This window comes from Bombina bombina, chromosome 1, assembly GCF_027579735.1.
Source record: "Bombina bombina isolate aBomBom1 chromosome 1, aBomBom1.pri, whole genome shotgun sequence".
NCBI lineage: Eukaryota > Metazoa > Chordata > Amphibia > Anura > Bombinatoridae > Bombina > Bombina bombina.
Genome location: NC_069499.1, coordinates 579200812 through 579220898, shown reverse-complemented (window position 1 = coordinate 579220898; position 20087 = coordinate 579200812). Strand labels below are relative to the sequence as shown.

General features: G+C 37.6%; 1 protein-coding gene across 3 annotated transcripts in view; it reads right to left on the bottom strand.

The window, feature by feature from the left end:
• The window catches only part of LOC128645666 (putative methyltransferase DDB_G0268948), a 201569-nt gene extending 182773 nt beyond the window's left edge, over positions 1–18796 (bottom strand). Inside the window, exon 1 of one of the 3 annotated variants that reach the window (XM_053698817.1) lies at positions 18641–18796. The gene's annotated coding sequence lies outside the window, so the exon portion shown is untranslated. Of the gene's footprint in view, positions 1–10603; positions 10711–18571 lie in introns of those variants that run through there. The other 2 variants (XM_053698815.1, XM_053698818.1) reach the window with 2 other exon arrangements.
• Positions 18797–20087: the final 1291 nt, after the last annotated feature.

Sequence of the window (20087 nt, the reverse complement as noted above, 5' to 3'; positions counted from 1 at the left end):
AGGAATAAATTAGAAAGTTGCTTAAACTTGCATGCTCTATTTGAATCATGAAATAAATAAATTGTGTTCAGTATCCCTTTAAGTAGATAAAAACATAAAAACATATTTATGCACTATTCATAGTTAATAAAGTGTTATACTGTGTATTTACTGTAAATATTTCACAATCCTATGTTCTGCACATAGCAGAAAATATTCTATTTATTTGTAAATAGATATTTCTATATACTGTATATCTGTATATATATATATATATATATATATATATATATATATATATATATACTGTACCTATATATAACCTATATAACCCTCTATATATTCATATATAGATATATATTGTACCAAAACACCATCAGATATATATATATATATATATGTATTTATGAATAAATAGAACATATTCTGCTATGTGAAAACATTGGAATGTGAAATATTCATTTTTTTATGTTGTGTTAACACACTTGAGAATATGCAATCTGGTTTCCGTGAGGTATTTTTTCCTACTCTTTTTGCTCCATTGACTTCTATGGGGTGATGCGTTAACACGTTCAACATATTCTAACTTTGCCTTTTTGCGTGCATCAGAATTTACTTTCAACTTGTAATACGAGCGCTACCTGACACGCACAAAAACCTAACTTCTAGCCAGGGCCGTCTTTAACGCGGGGCAAAAGGGCCAGCTGCCTCGGGCCCAGTCTTTGTTGTGGGGCCCAAATCAGCTGCCCCTTGAGCCCGCTGACTGATATTTATTTATTATTTATTTATAAACTATTGATCCCTGGACCGGTTTGCTGACCCAGGGGCCGGGTGGCAGGAACAATGGCCTCATGTGACCTGAGTGACACTTAATCTACTCTGCAAGGGAACTCCCTCTTGGCTGCCGCTCCCCGCCCTGACACTCTTCACTTCCGTCTTCTTCCCACCACTCCAAGCATCCTATCATTGCACGCAGCCGCAGGTGAGTGAGTTGAGAGGGACTTAGGAGGCCGGAGGCTGAGGGCGGCAAGTGAAGCAGTGAAGTAGTAGTTAGGCTGCTAGCACTCACTGATCTGCATTCTGCAGGCAGCATTGAGGGTAGTGGGACAAGCTAGCCTGGCCAGAGACGAGTGATCACTTCATGGACGGTCCCACAGAGGTGTAATCTGGTCATTCTGGTGAGCAAAAACGTCACCAGTTATGTACTCAGAGATCATGTAATTTAGATTTTAATGGCATTGGCATACAGCCCATTTAGGATTGTTGTGTGTACACTGTATATAAATATGTATAATTTACTGTATATATTATATATTATGACTGAGCTCCTTATTTTCCCCCTTACTCAAAACTCTCCACCCCCAATCTCTCTATAACTATCGACAACTCCATCATTACCCCTACCCCGCACGCCCGATGTCTCGGGGTCACATTTGACTCAGATCTTTCTTTCACTCCTCACATTCAGTCCTTGGCTAAAGCCTGCTGCTTCAACCTTAAAAACATCTCTAAAATTAGACACTTCTTTACACAAGACACAACTAAGATTTTAATCCACTCTCTCATTCTTTACCGCCTTGATTACTGCAACTCTGTCCTCTCTGGTCTCCCCACCTGCCGCCTAGCTCCTTTCCAATCCATAATGAATGCCTCTGCCAGACCCATCTTCCTTATACGTCGCTCTTCATCTGCTGCACCTCTCTGCCAATCCCTTCACTGGCTTCCTCTTGCCTCTAGGATCAAACACAAAATTCTCATTCTGACATACAAAGCCCTCAACTGCACTGCTCCCCCCTACATCTCAGACCTTGTCTCCAGATACTCTCCCTCCCGTCCCCTTCGCTCTGCTCATGACCTCCTACTCTCCTCCTCTCTTGTCACCTCATCACGCTCCCATTTACAGGACTTCTCCAGACTGGCTCCCATCTTGTGGAACTCTCTGCCTCACTCCACAAGACTCTCTTCTAGTTTTTAAAGCTTCAAGTGCTCCCTAAAGACTCTACTGTTCAGGGATGCTTACAACCTACACTAACCTTTCCTAATACCAGTTCCTCTCCTCCATTGCTATCCCCTGAACCCCCTTAGCATGTAAGCCTATGAGTCCAGCTGTTTGTAGACCACCTTCTTAAGAGCTGACTACAACAGTGCAACTCTTGGCAGGGCCCTCTACCCATTTGATCCCTATAATTGTTTTGTTGTACTCCCCCTTTGTTTATAGCGCTGCGGAATCTGTTGGCACTCTACAAATAACCAATAATAATAATATATATATATATATATATATATATATATATATATATATAGTATAGCTATATCTATATATATATATACATATATATAGTATATCTATATATATCTATATATATATATATATATATATATTGTATGTATATATATATATATAGAGAGAGATATAGCTATATATATATATATATATATATATATATTTTGAAGTGATTAGAAGAGGGAAAAGGGCGCACAGAGAAGCCAGATCTGGGTGTAGTATGTTATGGTAACAAAAAGTGGCGTATATACATGTGCAAAATACACTCACTTGGTATAACCTCAATCAGTATGAGGTATGGTACTGGCGTGGAGGCCCATTCTCCTTATTTCCTGTTTTAACAGGGGGCCATAGGAAACGGAAACAGGCCAAACAGATGAAAAGGACTTTCGTGGAGGAAGTACACCATAACACTGGAAACAATCCTAAGCAGTGAAGAACAACACTGGATGGGACATCAGGTTTTATATAGCCTCCACACCAGTACCTTACGTCATACTGATTGAGGTTATACCAAGTGGGTGTATTTTGCATATTTATGTAAGCCACTTTTTTGTTACCATAACATACTACACCCAGATCTGGCTTCTCTGTGCGCCCTTTTTCCTCTTCTAATCACTTCAGATTCTACTGAGATCTCCCTGGGGACACCTCGGCAACATATTGGAACAAGGCTGCAAGAGACTGGACTTTTAACTCACACCTATATAAGAAGTGACTTTCTATTTTTCATTCAATAATATTTATTGTATAAACATATAAAGGAGGACAGTGTTAAACCCATCTATACATATAAGATATAAGACAAATATATCCTTCTTCTTTTTATAGATGTACATAGATACATAATATCTTTAGATATAGATTTATGTAACCGTTAACACTGATACATTTGTGTAGTTGTTCTATTTAATCTGTTAAGCGCTGATACTGGTTGTGTGTTATATGTACATATATTATATATATATATATATATATATATATATATATATATATATATATAGATATAGATATATATATAATATATAGATATATATAATATATATATATATACAGTATAGATAGATAGATAAATATAATAGATAGATAGATAGATAGATAGATAAATATAATAGATAGATAGATAGATAGATAGATAGATAGATAGATAGATAGATAGATAGATAGATAGATAGATAAATGCACCTACATAACCTTTGCAGTGTGTATCAGAGCTAAACATTTTTGGGCAACAAAATATTTAAAAGAATATTTTAATGGAATCCAATTAAAGACCAATCAAACTGTGTATTTATCAAGTCTATGTACATAGATACATAATATCTCTAGATATAGATTTATGTAACCGTTAACACTGATACATTTGTGTAGTTGTTCTACCTAACCTGTTAAGCGCTGATACTTGTTGTGTGTTATATGTATGTATGTATATATATATATATATATATATATATATATATATATATATATATATATACATATACATGAATTGGGAAAGTAAGAAATCCTGGAAAATAGACCAAGATAAAAGACAGGGAATTCAGCACTCTTTTTTAAAGAAATTTATTAGCTCATAAAAATAATTAAATAAATGGTGTATCCAAAAAGAGCTTGGGTTGCTGGGAGAGGAGGCGATCTTCAACACCCTTAATACTAATTCTCCCTATTTCTATCGCAACAAATTAACAATACAGATGATACAATTATGTGTATATATTATCAGCAACATGATGTACATACGTTAAGATAAATATAAGTGGACAACAGCAACAAGGCTACTATACCCTGCTGCGTACGACACCTTAATGTATAAGGCTTAATGCCGGGCAGGTATTAAGTAATGGGATCTAAGTAGTTACTGAGAGCATGTCCCCAGAATATGTACATATATATGGTCAAGTAGCGAAAGTGCAAATGGCAAGATTCAAGATGGATATACTCAGCAAGATTAGTAGGCTTGTGATCATATATAATGCTGAAGGTCGTTAGTTTTGCATTAAAGTCCTTAAATCAATCATGCAAACAGGCGGTATGTTAGCCACAAAGCAGGAAAGCAAGATGTAAGGGAATGCAGGATAGCAAGTCAGTAAATGTATGATTTATGTGCATCGAACATTCTGATATTTGCAGTTTCCTTATGGATTCAAGGACTAATGATGAGCCCCCACGACAGGGTAGCTAAGTAAAGCACGTAGTAGTGCTTGCCTATCAATCAGGCAAAAGTCATAGAAGCATACGACCTTAATCCAGTTTTGATCTCCAAAGTGGTATTTTGCATTAGAGCCTTCTTGACCTCCCGAAGATTCTTTTGGTTTGAGTCCAGTCAAACTCCAACACTTGCAGAGTGTTTGTTCTCCGGCATAAACACAGTCCACATGTTCCGGTTCGGCTTGTCCAATGCCGACGCGCGTTTCACCCGCTAGGTATGTCGGGCTTCGTCAGGGCGTGATGATGTAGGGAGTTGTGCATCTCCCTTTTAAACTCGCCAGACTATGCGCCCCTACTGGTGATGTTGTTTTGCGACAGAAATAGGGAGAATTAGTATTAAGGGTGTTGAAGATCGCCTCCTCTCCCAGCAACCCAAGCTCTTTTTGGATACACCATTTATTTAATTATTTTTATGAGCTAATAAATTTCTTTAAAAAAGAGTGCTGAATTCCCTGTCTTTTATCTTGGTCTATTTTCCAGGATTTCTTTCTTTCCCAATTCATGCATGATATTTAAGGGTCTGCACCAAACATATTGATACATTCCCGCTTCAACCAGTATTTAATATAGAACTGGTTGGTTGTTTATATTTAGCTCAATGCAGCTGCGTCCCCTCTGTATAATTCTTGAATATTTTAATTTCAATACCTATTTTACCCGGCCCTAGGGCCATACTATAGGTCTCCTGAGAGGTTGATCCCCTTTTGCTAATACTGTTTTTTCAAGAATTTACAATTCTTGGGTGTATCCTTTGTTGGGCGGCTGTAAGAGGTAGACGAATCTCTGACACCTGTGCCCTACACCTTAGCATACATAATTTAAACTATGGCATTTACATTGTCTGACGAGAATTGGGAAGCTGAATTAACAGCGTCCCTGTCTATGTCAAGTTTGGAGGAGAGTCAGATTGAGAATAGTGCACCAATTAATATATATATGGTGCTTTCAAGAATTATAAAAAAACTGTTGGTCAAACAAGTAAAGCTCAGGGCTGAGACATCGAGCCTAGAGAATTACATAAAGAATAATATTATACCAAGGGGGCTACGCTTGAAACTAGACCCAGGGACGAATTTAAGGGAAGATGAAGGAGGTGATGCATTCATGGAGGACTGGAATTCCAGCCTAACTGACTGCTCCATCATCGTGATGGGAAAAATGGTTAAGCGAAATAAAGAGAGACTGGATAAGACTATCACACAGGCAGAGGAGTGCCTTAAAGTGGTTAACACCTTTTCTAGTAACTCTAACTTCGCAAAACTTAATGAGGAAATCAAAGAACAAATTGCACGATTACAAAATGACATCAAACTCAGAAAAGGTAGAAAATTTTCTAGGGATAATGATGATTATAAAAACAATAAAGTATATAACTACCTGTCAGTGAGAGGCACGTATGACTCTGGCACTGATGTTTCAGATGTAAAATCTGAACATTACAGACTAACTACTGAAAAATCACATACTTTTTTAGGGGAATTTGGAGAGGAGGTAGGAAGAGAAGGCGGAGGAGGGAAAAAATCAGACTCACAAGAGAGAAGATATCCCTCCAGACAACGAAGACAAGAACAAAACCAGGGGAATTTTTCTAGGGGCAGACCTCGGCGATTCCGGGGACGCAGGGGATACTAAAGACAGCTGAAGAAGGCTTTCAAATAATTAATCTATCTTCTTTCAAGCTGAATCTTGCACACATAGAGGTGCTTAAGAAAGGTCTTTCCTTCTGTCCCACGAATACCCTTGACAAATTTAACTTCATCAAAGATCTTCACTTGTTTGCCCGACGAGTTGTACTCTCACAGATAATGAAGGGCAAAAGCAAACACTTAGTGGATGATGTCGCACACTTAGTGGATGATGTCGCCATTACTATGGAAGACAAGTTCACAATAGACAACTTACAAAGCCTTCTAGAAGAGAATGAGGGGAGTCAGTATGACCCTACACAAATAAGGGATATTCCCTGTCCCGACAAAACTACTTGCAAATTTAAAGCTAAGTCAAAATACATGCCACAGCTTTTGATGGTGCCAGCAGTTAATATATTTGTAAGACAGGTTGAGAGAGAGGTTAATCAGTTATCTTTTACAGGAATAGTAGATGACAATCTATCTAAACCTGAACGAAAAGCACTCAATGATCTAATGAATGCAAAAGGCTTCCTAATTAAGCAGGCGGACAAGGGTGGCAACCTTGTCCTCTGGGATGAGAACCTGTATGTCCTCGAAGTAAAACATCAGCTTTTAAATAAAAAGCACTATAAATCATTGACGTATAACCCGACATCTTCCCTACAGTACACGTTATTCAATATCTTGAAAAAGGCAAAAAGCAATGGCCTTATTACAGCCTCAGAGCAGAAATATCTTTACCCTGAGTACCCAATTATGCCTGTCTTCTATTGTATCCCTAAGATACACAAGAATGCAAACCATCCGCCAGGCCGCCCTATAATTGCAGGAATTGGCAGTTTAACTCAAAATTTAGGCAATTATGTGGATCATTTCCTTAGACCTTTTCTAAGTACGTTGCCATAATATATCTTGGACACGGAGGACTTCTTAAGAAAAATTGACAGTCTATCAGTCGCTCCAGGAGCCATATTGGCCTGTCTGGATGTGGAGGGATTGTATTCATCAATCCCACACAAGGTTGGCATGCAAGCATGTAAACATTTCTTAATGATGAGAGGAATACAAGTACAGGAACACACTGACTTTGTAATGGAACTGTTGGAGTTCATACTGACTAATAATGTATTCCTTTTTGATAACAAGGTATATGTACAGCAACAAGGGACGGCAATGGGGGCAACATGTGCCCCCACCTATGCGTGTCTACACTTGGGAGCATGGGAGATGGAGGATGTGTATCAGAGCCCTCTCTTTGAGGAGAACATCCACATATGGCTCAGATATGTGGATGACATTTTCCTCATATGGGAGGGCTCTGAACAAGGTCTTTATGACTTTGTAGAAATTCTGAATCAAAATGAAAGAAATATTTTTCTCACTCTGCAGTGCAGTAGGGAGGAAATATCCTTTTTGGATATAAAAATTAACCTTAACCAGGGTTCCTTAGAAACTGAGAATTTTCGCAAGACTACGGCAACAAATAGTTTGCTATTAGCATCTAGCCACCATCCAGAGCATCTCAAAAAGGGCATACCTAAAGGACAGTTTTTTAGACTACGTCGAAACTGTTCAACAAAAGCAAAATATTATAAACATGCCACAGAAATGGAAAAACGATTTGTTGATAGAGGGTACTCAAAGAAAGTTGTTAAAGGGGCCCTAAATGAAGCGGCCCACTTGAATCGTGAGCAACTTCTTGTGCCCAAGGCAAAAACCACACAAGGCCTAATTAGACTGATTGCAGACTACAATTGCCATTGGACTGCCTTGAGACGGATACTTGAGAAACACTGGCATGTTTTAATCAGTGATGAAGGAGTATCTAGGGAGGTAGGTAACCAACCTAACATCACTGCCAGAAGGGCACCGAATTTAAAAGATAAATTTGTGAGAAGCCAATATGTGTCACCCCAAAAACAAACTGACTGGCTTACCAAACACAGATCCACTGGAAATCATCCATGTGGAAAATGTGTGGTGTGCAAATACATGGTGAAAACTAAGATATTTTCTACCCACACAGGGAAGACATATAAATTAAAGCATCATGTAACGTGTAGCACTGAAGGTGTCATCTATCTTCTCTCCTGTAGCTGCCCACATTTTTACGTGGGCAAAACCAGGAGAGCCATAAAAGACCAGATAGCAGAGCATCGGGATGATATCAAGAACAAAAATCCCAAAAGCAATGTTGCAAAGAATTTTGAGAATGCCCATGCATGCAATTCTGACTCACTCTCCTTCATTGGCATTGACAGGGGTATCACAAACAATAGGGGGGTGACAACGACAAAGCCCTCCTCCGAAAAGAATGCCGGTGGATTTCGATCTTAAAAACCCAGATACCTCAAGGGCTAAATGACAGAATAGATATGGCTTGCTTTTTGTAGATGCAGATGTTAATACTAGAAGCGACCTATATTCACTTTCCTAATTGCAGACAGGTATTCAATGAAACCAATAATAGGTAGAATGTCACAACCCAAAATGTAATAAGTGTAGGTAACTTGGGCCATATAGTTTAATTAGCAAACTTATTCTCCATATTAAAACAATTACCATATGTATATATATCAGCGATATGAATCTTGTTAAACTTTATATTACTTTGTCTATGTATATTAGCTGAACTACAATTTCTATAATGAGAGCTTGCTTGAGCTCAAGGTACATTACAGGTAGTATGTGCCTTTTTAAATTCTATCTCACAGAGGTATCACAAAACATCTCTCACCCAGTAGGGGCGCATAGTGTGGCGAGTTTAAAAGGGAGACGTACAACTTCCTACATCATCACGCCCTGACGAAGCCCGACATACCTAGAGGGTGAAACGCGCGTCGGCATTGGACAAGCCGAACCGGAACATGTGGACTGTGTTTATGCCGGAGAACAAACACTCTGCAAGTGTTGGAGTTTGACTGGACTCAAACCAAAAGAATCTTTGGGAGGTCAAGAAGGCTCTAATGCAAAATACCACTTTGGAGATCAAAACTGGATTAAGGTCGTATGCTTCTAGGACTTTTGCCTGATTGATAGGCAAGCACTACTACATGCTTTACTTAGCTACCCTGTCGTGGGGGCTCATCATTAGTCCTTGAATCCATAAGGAAACTGCAAATATCAGAATGTTCGATGCACATAAATCATACATTTACTGACTTGCTATCCTGCATTCCCTTACATCTTGCTTTCCTGCTTTGTGGCTAACATACCGCCTGTTTGCATGATTGATTTAAGGACTTTAATGCAAAACTAACGACCTTCAGCATTATATATGATCACAAGCCTACTAATCTTGCTGGGTATATCCATCTTGAATCTTGCCATTTGCACTTTCGCTACTTGACCATATATATGTACATATTCTGGGGACATGCTCTCAGTAACTACTTAGATCCCATTACTTAATACCTGCCCGGCATTAAGCCTTATAAATTAAGGTGTCGTACGCAGCAGGGTGTAGTAGCCTGGTTGCTGTTCCCCACTTATATTTACCTTAACGTATGTACATCATGATGCCTAAACTTGCTGTATATTGATGTAAGAGGTTTAAACTATAACCGATAATATTTGCATGCATTTTCTTGAACAGGTACCTACATAGTCCCCTGACCGGTCAGGTTTGAATGTTAATTTAATTTTTTTCATATAAAATATTTTTTGTTGCTGATAATATATACACATAATTGTATCATCTGTATTGTTAATTTATTGCGACAGAAATAGGGAGAATTAGTATTAAGGGTGTTGAAGATCCCCTCCTCTCCCAGCAACCCAAGCTCTTTTTGGATACACCATTTATTTAATTATTTTTTATGAGCTAATAAATTTCTTTAAAAAAGAGTGCTGAATTTCCTGTCTTTTATCTTGGTCTATTTTCCAGGATTTCTTTCTTTCCCAATTCATGCATGATATTTAAGGGTCTGCACCAAACATATTGATACATTCCCGCTTCAACCAGTATTTAACAAAGAACTGGTTGGTTGTTTATATTTAGCTCAAAGCAGCTGCGTCCCCTCTGTATAATTCTTGAATATATATATATATACAGTATAGATAGATAGATATAATATATATATAGATAGATAGATAGATAGATAGATAGATAGATAAATGCACCTACATAACCTTTGCAATGTGTATCAGAGCTAAACATTTTTGGGCAACAAAATATTTAAAAGAATATTTATTTATTTTTAAATATTTTTATTTCTGTTTGTCACCACAAGAGTTACATGAAGTCAGATAAAAATTAAAACAAAGAAATCTTAGTCATTGATATGGGTTCATGTCATTTACAATAATGGAGAAACTGTAAAGTTTACAAGAGGATTTTAAATCATGGCACCTTGCATGTTCACAGGTTTGACCTCTGTCTTGATACATTCAGATCTAATCTCATGGTAGACAAATTTTTTAACATTTAACAAACAAATTAGTTAAACAGTAAAATAAATAATAAAGTGAACTAAAATGGAAAGCAAAAAATAGAACTCACAGTACGCTGCTCTCAGTCCGGCGCCCCTCCTTTTATCTCTCTCTCCCCGCAAGCTACTTGTATAGTTTTTCACCTCTCAGCTTTGCGTTCAAGACATAATCTGTGTTCTTAAAGGGAGAAATTACAATGTCTCGTGTCTCTCTAGGTAGGCAATAAAGGAACGGCTCCCACTTAGTTAGAAAGGGTTTAACTCTCTTTAGTACATCTCCCATCCCATCAAATTGTTCAGTAATTAATTGCTTAAGTAAAGCATTTTTTAGCAGAGTTACAGTAGGTGGGTTTCGCTTCAACCAGTTCTGGAATATCAGGTTTCTAGCAACTAAGATTATATTATTCGTACAGGCTCTCTGGGGACTCACAATATTAAAGAGGTTGAGTAAGACCACACCCTGGAGAGTTAATGTGAGGTTGGGAAGAGACATTGTAGTACGCAACCAGTACTTTCCAGAATTTCAAAAATATGGGGGCATCTCCACATCATGTGAACTATGTCTGCTTCCAATGACCTACACTTGGGACACTCCTCTCCCCTTCTCTCTCCCTCTTCCAGTATTGATATTTGGCTGGGGTTACATAGATATTGTGTAAGAGCTTAAGGTGCGATTCCCTCAGAGCAGACGATAAGGTGGCCTTGCGTACCCTGTCTATACTTTCAGTGTATGCTTCTTTTGACACATGATCTCCTAGTATCGACGACCATATGTCAAGGATTTTGTCTAGACATTTTGTGTTTATCGGTTGCAATAGTGTTCTATAAATTGGTGATATAGAGGAGATGCCTTTTGCTGCGAGATCTATGGTCTGTGTGATCAGTGTCTGGGCTGGTAAAGTCGTCACGTCCTCAACAGAGTGTAGGTAATGTCTAGCTTGTAGGTATGCGTAATAATGTGTTTTTGGGAGTTGGAATTTGGCCTGTAGTGCATCAAAAGTCATCATAGTTTTGTTGTCTTCTTGTAGAGTTTTACCAATAGTATGTAGTCCCCTTGCCTTCCAGAGTTTGAATGCTTTAGTAGTGATTCCATCTGGAAACTCAGGGTTTCCCTGCCATGGGAGGAGCTGCTTAATTCTATGGTTTATGCCTAACCATTTGCATATGAGCCTCCAGGCTCTGGCTAGAATATTTCTAAACCCCCCACCCATTTGTTTGCCTGTGCCTGTGTCATATGTGGTAACATTTGTAGCGACCAAGGGTAAATAAGGCCACTTTCTAGCTGTAAGTCAGTGAATTTCTCTAAACCAGTAAACCAGTCCAAGACAAACTTTCCCTGTGCCGCCCAGTTATATAGTTCGAAATTTGGTAGTGCCAGTCCACCTTTTTCTCTAGAAGCCGTAAGTTTTAGATAGCTAATTCTGTGTTTCTTGTTGTTCCAGACAAACTCCAGAACCATCTGTGTTATTGCCTTTAGGTCTGCCTTCCTAAGTAGTGCCGGGACTATCTGGAAAAAATACAGGAGCTTGGGAAAGTAAATCATCTTTACAAAGCCCTATTCTGCCTGACAGAGAAATCGGTAATTGCTTCCATGTTTTTAACATGCTTTTGAGCTTTGTCAGTAAAGGTGTGTAATTAATGGAATACCACTTACGTGGGTCCGTGTTAAGAGTGATGCCTAGATATTTAAAGTTATCTTTGACCACTTTAAAGTCAAAGCCCTGGATGGAGTTTTCTCCTTTGTTGAGTAACCAGATTAGCTCTGTTTTGTCTGTGTTAATTGCATAGCCAGATATTAGACTGAACTCTTTTATTAAATCCATTACTATAGGAATATTTTTCCGGGGTTCTTGAATAAATAGAATCATGTCATCTGCAAAAAGATTTAGTTGGAGATGGAATTCTCCTATTTTAAGGCCTTCCAGCTGTTGCCTAATCTTCCACGCCAGGGGCTCTATCGCTATATCAAATAAAAGTGGGGAAAGCGGGCATCCCTGGTGCGTGCCCCTAAAAAGGCGGAAAGGTGGTGTTAGCCTGTCATTGACAATTAAGGATGCTTGTGGTATTTTGTATAGATTATGGATTGCTGCAATGAAAGCTCCCTGTATCCCTACTTTCTCTAGGGTTGTAAAAATGTAGTCCCAAAGTACCTTGTCAAAGGCCTTTTCTGCGTCTATCATCAGCAGTGCGGCCTCTTTGTGCTCTCTCTTGTTGGAGTCTTTATGTGTGAGTGTCCAGTAGTGTTGGATCACTGCCTGTACCTTTCTAATGTTGAGGACCGATGACCTCCCTTTGACAAAGCCCGTCTGGTCTTTGTGTATTATGCTAGGTAAGATTGCTGCCAGTCTATTAGCTAAGATTTTTGTGAGTATTTTGTAGTCCTGGTTTAGTAATGAGATAGGATGATAGGAGTGTGCCAGCAAAGGATCCCTACCTTCCTTATGAATAATACTTATATTTGCTTCCGCAAGTCTCGTGGACGGGTCTACTGTGTTATCTAGGATACCGTTATAGAGTTGTGCTAGAGTTGGGCATAATTCTGAGCCTAAAATTTTGTAGAACTCAGCTGGGAGTCCATCAGGACCGGGGGTTTTATCTAGAGCTAGCGAGTGGAAAGTGTCCAGGATTTTAAAAGAATATTTTAATGGAATCCAAATAAGGCCAATCAAACTGTGTATTTATCAAGTCTATGTGTGTGTTTTTGTTTTTTTGGGATGTTGGGGTGGAGAGCAAAACTGCATGGGGGGGCCCAAGAAAATGTTTGCCCAATCAATATTAAAGATGACCCTGCTTCTAGCAGAGTTAGCATCTGCTTCTAGCAGAGTTAGCATGCAAGCAGGAGCTATAAGTAACGCTCTGCTTATAATCTGGCCCATTATTGGTAAATAGACTTTTGATGTTTGCAATAGGTTTTATCATTTATTTATGTAACTTGTATGGTGGTCTTTTGCCTACAAGGGAATCATCTGGCAATGAGACCAGGAGCTGTCATTGGATGGAACTAGACTAAAGCTAGTAAAGATGTTATTTCTATGATATTAAGAATAAAAGACCTGTACATTATAATCTGTAATGTGTAGTAATAAAGAACAATGGACTGCCACAAGGGATGTACTGGAAACATTATCTTATAATACAAACACAGGAAGTTTACAGAACTTCACAAGTGGTACTTCTAGATTCAACTGTTCTATAAATAAAAACGCCAAAATCATTACCCTTATAGGAAGAAAACTAGCAGAAGATCACATTAATGGACAATTAGAAATGATACAAGCTAATACTTTGGAATGCCTTGCCTTTACACAATATTAGAAGCAAATGCCATATAACATAGAAATGTGCTATTCTGCATTTGTACCTTGCTACTACTTAGAAAGTAACCTGCTAAAAAATAAAGCAGATACTTAACCATATGCTGGGATTACAATAGATAAGGTTAGATATAAAGAATACCCTATCTTTTACCTAAACACAAGACCACTAAAACAAAATGGCTTATTCCCAATTAAAAACGAATGACTCTTGTATAAACTTTTGGAAGAGGAAGAATACAGAATACCTTACAGAGCTGATCTAGACTACATAACAGAACTGTGTTTTGCACTAATACTCCTTATTCAGAACGGTGGATGCTGAATTCACATACAGATGATGGATTTCAACAACTTATGGAAATTGAAGTAGAAGATTTACATACAGGATGCCTGACTAACAAAGCTATATCTACAATATGGAACAACAAAAGAGTGATATAAATTAATGGGATACACGCACAAAGCCCAGATATCATGCTTTTCTTTATTCAACACTAGGCGATACGCCTGGCCAGAGGGCAGCCTATGTTTAAAAAAACAAACCTCCAAGCTTAAGTTAAAAAAAAATAAAAAAGTAAAATTACAGAAAAAAATAAACAAAGCTATCCAAAATAAAAATTTAAACCTAAACTAATACCCCTATGAAATTAAAAAATCCCCCCCAAAATAAAAACACCCCCTAATCTAATACTAAAATACCAATAGTCCTTAAAAGGGCTTTTTGTAGGGCATTGCCCTAAGTTAAACTGCTCTTTTACCTCTAAAAAATACTAAGTTTCCCTTTACAGTAAAAAACCCCCACCCACCAAACCCCCCAAAATAAAAAAAACTAACACTAAAAAAACTAAACTACCCATTGCCCCTAAATGGGCATTTGTATGGCCATTGTCCTTAAAAGGGCATTCAGCTCTTTTACTGCCCTTAGCCCTCTCCGGTCCTTTAAATGTTTAAATTGTGCAGCCAGCAGGTCTTATTTAATTTTTTGAATTACACAGCTAAATAACAAGTCACCGCTAGATGTCGCTATTTAGCTGTGAAATTCAAAAGCGGCAAAGTTGGAATCTATCCAACATTTGAGCGCATGCACTAAAACCATTTGTTGGATATATTCCGACAAAGGACCGCAAATGGTTAAAAGGGCAATCAGCTCTTTTTCAAGCCCAAAAAAACCCTAATCTAAAAAAAACCCTGTAATTTAAGAAAATATCCTGATAATTATAGATATTATGGGGCATATCCCCCGTGTTTCTGGCGAGTCATGAGACTCGCCAGAAACAGCAGTTATGAAGCAGCGGTCACAAAGACCGCTGCTCCATAACCTGTCCGCCTGCTCTGAGCAGGCAGACAGACATCGCCGGAAATCAACCAGATCGAGTACGATCGGGTTGATTGACACCCCCTGCTGGCGGGCGATTGGCCGCGAGTCTGCAGGGGGCGGCGTTGCACCAGCAGCTCTTGTAAGCTGCTGGTGCAATGCTGAATACGGCGAACGTATTGCTCGCCGTATTCAGCGAGGTCTGTCGGACCTGATCCGCAGTGTCGGATCAGGTCCGCCAGACCTTGATAACTATGGGCCATTGTCTACTCACATATTTCTAATCTAATGGTGAATCATTTTTTATTATACTGGACTGCTTGCTTTCTGGTGTGTGACAAAACAACATATTTTTAAAGCTAAATAAAAGTTTACTCCCTGTTTCAGAATGTCTCAGTAACAGTTTAAAATCATCATGCAGGTGTAGTTATCAGATGCATATGCTCACAAATAGAAGTAAAGCTAGCATGTGATATGTACCAGCTAAATATGCTTCTTGTACATTATTATTAATATGCCTAATAATGCAGCTATATGGGTTATTGATATTACATTCAATAATAATAATAATAATTTATTTATATTGAAAATAAAAACAAACATTTCCCAAGGAGAGGGTAAACATGAAAGTTATATAAATAAATAATGTCTATCATTACAGAACACCTGTACAAAGCAGCACATCTAATATGTAACATATCAGGTACAAATAATAAAAAGAGGTGTAATATTTTTAAAGTTATATAATCATTTTTATGACAGAAATCATGTCAGATTTGGTATTTCTAAATAATGAACTGCAACCTGTGCCCTTATCTAATTACTTTTCTGCTACAAGGAACACTTTGTAAATAGTGCAGATTAACGCTACTTTTAAAAGATTACAGAAATTTCGGAATCATTGAGTGTACCAAATAATATGACATTTCCCAACAGATTCTGCAGCGCTAAAAACATGGGTCTAATAAGCAAGGTCACAATTGTGGGAGATAAAGGGATATAGGACCATGCCAAGAGTTTCACTGTTGCAAAGCAGCTCTCATGAAGGCGATCTACAAATCAGCTAGGCTTGTAGGCTTACATGCTAAGGGGGTTCAAATGTATAACTAAAGGAGGAGAGGAACTAAGATAAGAAAATATTAGTGTATATTATATGAATCCATGAACAGTAGAGTCTTTAAATAGTGCTTTAAAGTTTAAAAACTAGGGGAGAGTCTTGTGGAGCGAAGCAGAGAGTTCCACAAAATAGGGACCAATCTGGAGAAGTCTTGTGGACGGGAATGTGAGGAGGTAACAAGAGAAGAGTAGAGAAGAGCAAAGGGAACAGGAGGGAGAGTATCTGGAGACATGGCCAGACATATAGTTGGAGCAGTGTTATTGAGAGCTTTAAAAGTTAAAGTTAGGAGTTTGTGTTTTATTCTAGAGGTTAGAGGAAGCCAGTAAAGGGACTGGCAGAGAGGTGCAGCAGATGAGGAGCAACGTGTAAGGAAGATTAGCCTAGCAGAGGCATTTATTATGGATTGTAAAGGAAATAGACAGCAGCTAGGAAGGACGGAAAGGATGGAGTTGCAATAGTCAAGGCAAGAAATGATGAGAGAAAGGATTAAAATCTTAGTTGTGTCTTGTGTGAGGAAATGGCAAATTTTGGAGATGTTTTTAAGGTGGAGGTGGCCAGAATTGGCTTAATATTGGATGTAGGGAGTGAAAGAGAGATCTGAGTCAAGTGTGACCACAAGACATTGGCATGCGGGGTTGGGGTAATGATGTTATTAAACAGAGAAAGTTGGGGGTAGGAATTTTGGAAGAAGGGTGGAAAATAAGGAGATCAGTTTTGGAGAGATTTAGCTTAAGGTAGTGAGAGGACATCCAGGATGAAATATTAGAAAGACAGTGACAAGAGTAAGTAATGAAGGGGATAGGTCTGGTGCATTTACATTTATACATTTTTTAAGAATCAGAGTAATTCTTATGTATTTTCATGCCATATGAGTTTTCATAAACCCTACTATTGCTATTAGTAAGTATAATATGCTACCTTATATCTTCTAGAGTTTATCTGTTATACAACTGACACAGCTTAGAGCACTGAGGTAGTTACCACACAGGTATCATACATCCTTATTTTTGATAATGTACATTTTGGGGGTTATCTGCATATGATTAATGGTTAATACAATCATTTCAAATGGGCAGATACAATTTCAGAGAACAAATACATAAAAAAGGATACTGGTGAAACCAAGATATCAATAAACATTTAAATTTATAAATTTTAATTCACAGATATTTAAAAAAAATTATTTGACTTTTCTTGACCTGAAGAAATTAGCAAAGAAATGTCTGGACACTAAAGAGTGACAGAGCCACACACATAGAGGACATGGATTATCAGAAAGTTCTGTATGGGAATAGCAGCCTGTTTGAAGCTGATATATGCTAACACTCAAGTGCAGTGCAAAGTGCAGTCCTACACTAGGTGTAACTGAAGCAAGGAAGAGGGATTTGGTTCAAGAAAGGTTGTTTTTATCGTATAACTATTAGCAGCTGCCACAAGTGTGAATTACAGTTGCTACATTTCCAGGTATGAATTGGGTTCTGTGCACTCTGTATTCAGTGTTCAACATACAGCATATAACTAACTCCTCTAGAAAGGCAAACATAAGCACTTCCCTCAAATGTAATAAAACATTGCATTGATATGTGCTATGTAGGGACAAAAAAAATAAAAACATAATTTTCCAGTGTAATGTGACAATGGGGCTAATTTTCTTAAACCACTATTTCCAGTACTATTTTTAATAATACAATGTTATAATCATGATTATATTTTTGATAATAATTAAATAACACATATATATATATATATATATATATATATATATATATAGAGAGAGAGAGAGAGAGAGAGAGAGAGAGAGAGAGAGAGAGAGAGAGTTACATTATCAGAATGATATAGAAGTTCCATAATATTTATTGTGTCTTAACACATAAAACACTTTGTGGGTACACTACTGAAATAATATTAATAAGAAGAAGAGTATTCACACTATGTATTGGGTAGATACAATTTCAGAGAACAAATACATAAACAAAGGATACTGGTAAAACCAAGATATCAATAAACATTTAAATTTATAAATTTTAATTCACAGATATTTAAAAAAAAAAAAATTGTCTGACTTTTCCTGACCTGAAGAAATTAGCAAAGATTTGTCTTACTGCTGGACACTAAAGAGTGACAGAGACACACACAGAGGGCATGGATTATCAGAAAGTACTGTATGGGAATAGCAGCCTGTTTGAAGCTGCTAAATGCTGACACTCAAGTGCAGTGCAAAGTGCAGCCCTACCTAAGTATAACTAGCCCTACATCTGACCTCCTGAGAAAGTCAATAGAAGGTACTTACTTGCAAGGAGAAACCAATGATGTAATGTGACAGGGCTGCATGTGAAATACACAGAGGTAATTCACTCACCTTCTCTCCAATTTAACAGGCAGCACAGCTAAATGTTACATGACCACACTAGGTGTAACTGTAGCAAGGAGGAGGGATTTGGTTCAAGAAAATATTTTTGTTTTTGTATAACTAAGTAGCAGCTTCCACAAGTGTGAATTGCGGTTGCTACATTTCCATGTATGACTTGGGTTCTGTGCACTCTGTATTCAGTGCTCTCAACATACAGCATACAACTAACTCCTCTAGAAAAGCACTTCCCTCAAATGTAATAAATCATTGCATTGATATGTGCTATGTAGGGACAAAAAAAATAACATCATTTTCCAATGTAACGTGCCAATGGGGCTAATTTGCTGGAAGTGTATATGAAATGTATGAACATAAAAACACTATAAAGTTTATTTACTATTTGAAAGTTTCTTCACTATTTCCAGTACTAGTTTTAATAATACAATGTTATAATCATGATTATTTATTTGATAATAATGAAATAATAATAAAAAAATATTTCAGTTCATAAAAAAAACTTTTGTGTAAAGAAAACCATAATAAAGAGTTGTTTGTTAATGTAACAGGTTCTACAGTGCATAAACAGTTCAAACTCTTATTTGTTGCTGTACAAAATAAGCAATTGATCTGTGCAAGAGACTATGGGGTCAATTTATGAAATGCCTGGCGGTCATAATTCGCTACAACTGTCGGCATTTAACATTGCACAAGCATTTCTTGTGAAATACTTGTGCAATGCTGCCCCCTGGACATTCACGGCCTATTGGCCGCTAGCAGGGGGTGTCAATCATCCCGATTGTATCGGATCGGGATGATTGCAGTCTGCCACCTAAAAGGTGGCGCACAAGTTAAGGAGCTTAACTTAAGTTTCAGGCGAACCTGAAACTTCGGAGGTAGAAAGCAGCATCCACTGCTTGATAAATCTACCGCCATGTTAGATGTATGTTATTCTTTGTATAATATGTGTCTGCATTTGTATATTGTAGACTGACTATATTACAAGTGGAACGCTAAATTATTGCACGCCCGCAAGCAGTCAAATTTGCCCGTGTGGGTGAGCACGATAATAAACCAGCCATTACAAGTGGCTGGTTTTTGCTACCATGAGTTTGCGGTAGCAATTAGTGCTCCAAAAATTAACTAGAGATCCGATCTCTGGTTAATTTTCTAAAAGTACCTCAAATGCCCTCAAAATAGAGGGCATTGTAGTTTTTTAATAAAAAAATATTGCATTGTTTTTAGAATGAAAAACAACTGCACTAGGCAGTTTTTAGGGTCTAAAGTTGGTGGGAGTGGAGTGTTAGAAAAAAAAAAAACAGCACTGAAATGTGCCTTTACATTGCAGTCTATATACACATATTAAAACATAAATATATATTAAAATCAGCATATACATATATATTTATGAATAAAAGTAGACAGCTCCAACAAATATAGGTTAAAATAATATATATTT